The sequence below is a fragment of the Triplophysa dalaica genome, chromosome 2, assembly GCF_015846415.1.
Source record: "Triplophysa dalaica isolate WHDGS20190420 chromosome 2, ASM1584641v1, whole genome shotgun sequence".
NCBI classification, from domain to species: domain Eukaryota; kingdom Metazoa; phylum Chordata; class Actinopteri; order Cypriniformes; family Nemacheilidae; genus Triplophysa; species Triplophysa dalaica.
In genome coordinates, this window is record NC_079543.1 from 16,324,723 (window position 1) to 16,330,060 (window position 5,338).

The window sequence follows — 5,338 nt, forward strand, 5'->3', positions numbered from 1 at the left end:
TAAAAAAATATATGTATTTCAATGGTTCCCTAATCTCCAAGTAAGTATTTAGAAACTGAGTAGCTGTCAAATATATACCTCAGCATAATTTCATTAAAAAAAATATCATGAATCAAGCAGTTTGGAAACAAAATATACAGACCGGTTACTTCAGTACTTGAAATTTGGGGTTTCAATTGAACAAAATGTGTATTTTCTTAATTAATTGGGTATTTTAATTGAAAAGGTAGGTAAATGGACAAATATTCTTCCAAGAGTAATGATTTTTTTAAATGTCTGCCATTTACTTTAAGTTAAAACTTATAGGTTTTGTCCGTAACATAGTTGACCAAATAATGAGTAAACTTCTTGTTTTTAAAACTAAATATCTGAAATCAATTATGCCTGAGCTTGGCAATGACTAAAAACAAAATATTTCAGGGATGATTTATCAGGGAAGATAATAATATTTTGTAAATAAATATATTTTTTCCCAGAATTATTCAAACTCAAAATCTCCCACAATTATATATTGACCCATATGCACACAAAAATAGGCGTATTGTATGCACGCAAAATAGAACTTTTGGCGTACGTATTACACGATATTGCACAGCGCGTGTTATTTATACGCAATTCATGAGAATGGGCAACTATCTTTAGCGAAGCGAACGGAGAGCCACTTCTGGGGCGCTTTTGAAACGTGCCGTGGCGCGCTTCTTGTGTATACACAAGCATCATCGTGGACTTCAGGAAGGCGAAAGGAGGCACACACGACCCCATCCACATTAATGGGATGGCTGTTGAACGTGTTTCCAGTTTTAAGTTCCTGGGGACCCATATTTCGGAGGACCTGTCCTGGACCACCAACACCTCATGCCTGGTCAAGAAGGCTCACCAGCGTTTCTTCTTTCTGAGGACACTGAAGAAGAACCAACTGTCTTCAACTATCCTGGAGAACTTCTATCGCTGCACGAAAGAGAGCATCCTGACCAACTGTGTCACAGTCTGGTACGGGAACTGTTCTGTTGCTGAGCGCAAGGCACTGCAGCGGGTGGTGAAAACAGCCCAGCGCATCAAAGGGACTACACTCTCTTCAATTGCGGACATCGAGAAAAAACGCTGTCTGCGTCGAGCTCGCAGCATTCTCAAGGACTCCTCTCACCCCGCTCATAGACTGTTTACCCCACATAACAATTTTGTGTTGGCCCAGCTCCGGCCCACACCAATACTTTTCCCTCGGCCCACATACAACATTGAATGACGGCCCTAGGGTGGCCCAGATCCAAATTACAGACCATGACCAGATATGGGCCGCAACTGGTCCGAGCCTCCGCCAATTAATAAGCCATAACTGTCCCTGAACTGGCCCAGAGTAATACTGGGTGCCGTATCATAGCCAGAAGTAAACCAGATCAATGCCGGCTTTTAAAAAGAGACCCCCAAATTTAGCCATAGTACAGCCTATGATTGCCAAAATCATGTGAAAAAATAACTTCCAATACCTGAATTGTTTTTCAATAAACATTTTTTATTTACAAATAAAAATAAAGTGAACACATTGTGTTGAACATATTTTTATGTAAAACGGAAACCTTTAGACTTTAAATGAACAGTACCTTAACACTTGAAAAAATGAAACCGAATACAGACTAAATGAAAACGTTATAAACCAAAGAAAGACAAAATTAAACTTTATAAACAACATAACACATAACTGCGTGTGTGCACATGAAAAGGAAATGAATGTATTTCGTATGTGTTCGCACGCATAAGCTATTGAGACTCTAAATGAGAGGCACAGCTATTTATCATCTCCTTTCTCTTCAGCCGTTCTCTTCTTCCTCCATCCCAATCCGGAGCAAGCTGAAGCCATCTCTGGATATGACCGTTTTTTTTGTTAGGGAATTTTTCTCACCGCAGCTGAAAGACATACATAATTATTAAATATAGTTTTGGTAATTAAAAAAAAAAAATTCAGTTCATCGTTTAAAAAATGTTTAAGTGTGGAAACTATGGTGTAAATAAAATAACAGATAATGCACATTAAGTAAATGCAATAAAAGGTGTAACAATTTTTTATTCATATTATTTAAATACTTTAAACAATCCCTAATGTACTTTTTTAGATAAAAATTAAAATGAACATAACCTATAAACAGCATTATTTAATCTTAAGAAATAATTAGAGGGATTAATCCGCCTGTAGTTGTTCCAAGCATGTATACATTTCTTTGTTCTGTTGAACAGAAAGAGAGATATTTTGGAATAATGTTAGCAACCAGCTGTTCTGAAGCACCATTGACTGACATAGTAGGAAAAATGTAAAATGTAATCAAAAGTTCCCCAGAACAGTCATTCATTTCAATATGATTTAGATCTTTGACATGGCCATAGTCAGTCAATATTTAATGTATCAACATTATATTTTCACATAATGTTATGTACATTATGTTATGATTTTAGGTCCAAAACAACTTCAGCTGGGTTTTCAAAGGCAGGGTCACATGTTTTAGAAAAACAATTTAAAAGGATTAATGCAATTTATACACAATTAGTACAGAGCACAGTGCTCTTGATTATTGATGATATTAAGCAGAAGAGCTGCAAATAAGTTTTTTATTGAAAACTTATTAAAATCAATATAAAACCAAGCACACAATCTCATATTTATTAAAGATATTTTTTAGAGATATAAATATACACTTACAAGTGTCAAGAAAAAGTTGAGGATTTTGTGGTCCTTTTGGGTCATGGCCAATGTTCCTCCTCTGAAATGGGTCAGCAGCTTATCTGTAGCTGGACTGGAGGAGTTCGGTCTCGCTGATGGTGGATTGGAGGACTTCTGCCAAATTAATTCAAAAATTAGGTCAAATATTAAGTGAATAATCCCATGTCAAAGATGTATATCATAAAGATGGAAACAAATTTTAAAGCTCATATTATCTAAGAAGTAGATTTTCATTAACAGTTTAGCCATTCCAGAATATAATGTGTTTAAGGATCCCTAATTAGTGATGTCTAAAACAATAAAGGACATTAATGAGTGCCATTCACTTGTATATAACATGCAGACACTTGAGCAGTTACAAATTAAGAGATTTATACATTTATAATCAGATACATTTTGAAATTATTGTATGTGTTATTTCATGTGAATACATTTTTAAATGAATATGTATCATGATTATATTGTATAAATCCTGACAAACAAGTAATACATTTTTAAACTATATAGTAAAACAAAGGTTAAACGTTTTAAATCAATAAATTTAGTTGTTCCAAATGCCCCTATGCAGGCTGATTATCTTAATATTTGTAAGCATAAATAATAGAAAAACATTGATCCTGTTGCATATTAAAATATCAGATGCAAAACCCTCTAAGAAATCCTCAGTCAACCTACGTTACTCAAATAATTTTGCTTCAAACCACACTAAATAACACACTCTGGCTCTGAAAATACATGGAGGATTCAGATAAAATTACTCGTTTAAGAAAATTGTTCCAATTAACAACAACAGCACCGACCACACTTACCTAAAAACAGCCGTTGAAGAAGAGACGAGAAGAATCCTGGGCGGGAATATAGTTTTCGAATCCAAAGTATCCCGTGAACCTGACTCAAATCAACCAATCAGATGACGCGAGAAGCTGTCGTGATCATGTAAATCGCGCCAAAACAATTAACCAGCCAATGGATGAACTGATCCAGATGCAAACTGGTTGAAAACTTGGTGGGAGGAGTCGGAGTTCTGCGCACGCGCATAGACTGCACATTTGATTTAATTGCCAACCGCCACCGATTCGTCTGAGGTAAGCAATGTGTTTTGAGTTTACACAGTTCCTTATACTAAAATATAAAATAAGAACCAACTTGTTGTTCTTATACTGTTCTGGGTTTTGAAACGTTCTTGCATTATAATCTTGTAATTTATTGACGTGATAGCACACGGTCTGTCTGATGTGGAAAATGTTGAAAGGCCACATGCAGCATCGATAAAGTGTAAAGCATAATTTAAGATAGGCGTTTGGCTATTTCAATGCTCGAGGTAGATGCGATGGTTTATTACAGCAAATAGCAAACAATTACTAAATCTTACTAAAACTTACAACAACACATGAGCTCATATATGTAAATAAAACGTTTATTTGTTAAAAAGCAGCAAAAAGTAAGTAATGAAATAAGAACAAAAAATAATTAGAACAGAGACAAATGATGTAAACAGTATGTTATATCTAGATCTGAAAGTTATTTAAGCGTTCATTAGTTGAACTTTATATTCACTGTAATTAAATGTACAGACTGCTATAAACGGAGGCAGTCACTGTTGTGCTTAACATATGTCTTTTGAGTGTTGTTGAATTCTTATAATTTCTGACTGTGATTGAATGTAAAAAACATTATTGTTCTTATCTAATCTTTAATGGTTTCAGGTTGTGTCTGAACATCCCCTTTATCAGAGTGTTCTGGTGCACTTGCTTTGCATGCCGTGCTTTTCCTGTACCACTGTAGGTGAGGAAGATATTAAAAATCCTTCAAATGCTAATGTTGTTTGGCCAACAACCCTCTGACACGGTTGTGTGTTTCAAAAGTTTTTTTAGCACATGTGCTGTGTATAAATGTTCTAATCTGTTAACATGGCTGCTGAAAAACAATATGTGACTACAGGAACTATTGGAATTCAAATTATTAGAAGCTTATGTTAACAGATGTCCCAATGTGTGTACCGTGATGTCATCAACAACTAGTTGTTCAGTTTTGTTCCATACACACTGATTGGATATTTTATTCAGGTGGAATATTTTACAAAGAGAATTGTTGTGTTGTTGTACAATAAATTGAATATTATTGCCACATGAGTTTGTGAGTGAATGGATTTGTAATGGGTATGAATTGTTTGATTTTTCTTGCAGGTCTTTTTTTTTCTGTGAGACCCAGCTGAAGATATCAAGAGCTCAGATGTTGGCCTACAGTTCATTACACTGACTTCTTTGATGTTCCCTGAAAGACTGACTACTACCATTTCATTAAGCTAAACCGAGAACCTGTGACAGTTTGTGGAGTTTGAATTTAAAGTCACACATGTCTATCAATAAATTGAATGTTTTGTCATGAGCTGCTGTTTTCTATTTGTCTTTCACAACATCACTTTTACCTTTTCAAAGTCTTGCAGTTTGTGTTTACATTGTGTTAGCATATTTTTTTATTGGCTCAATGTTTGTTATACAAAGTAAAAAATTTTTTTTGCTATTAAACATATTTTTGTGGGCGTATTATTCATTGTTATGTGTATTTCACAAATATACTTATATATTTGCTATTTATATATTTGCTCCAAAATTAGATTTATTTTCA

The 5,338-nt window shown here is 34.6% G+C and overlaps 1 long non-coding RNA gene across 2 annotated transcripts; it reads left to right on the forward strand.

Moving 5' to 3' along the window:
* Nucleotides 1-3,501: 3,501 nt before the first annotated feature.
* On the forward strand, nucleotides 3,502-5,098 carry LOC130434327 (uncharacterized). Of its 2 annotated transcripts, XR_008908671.1 has the most exons (3): nucleotides 3,502-3,795; nucleotides 4,417-4,495; nucleotides 4,897-5,098. It is a non-coding gene; the product is annotated as an uncharacterized LOC130434327 (long non-coding RNA). The 2 variants fall into 2 exon arrangements; XR_008908670.1 differs by lacking the exon at nucleotides 3,502-3,795 and having other exon boundaries at nucleotides 3,815-4,495.
* Nucleotides 5,099-5,338: the final 240 nt, after the last annotated feature.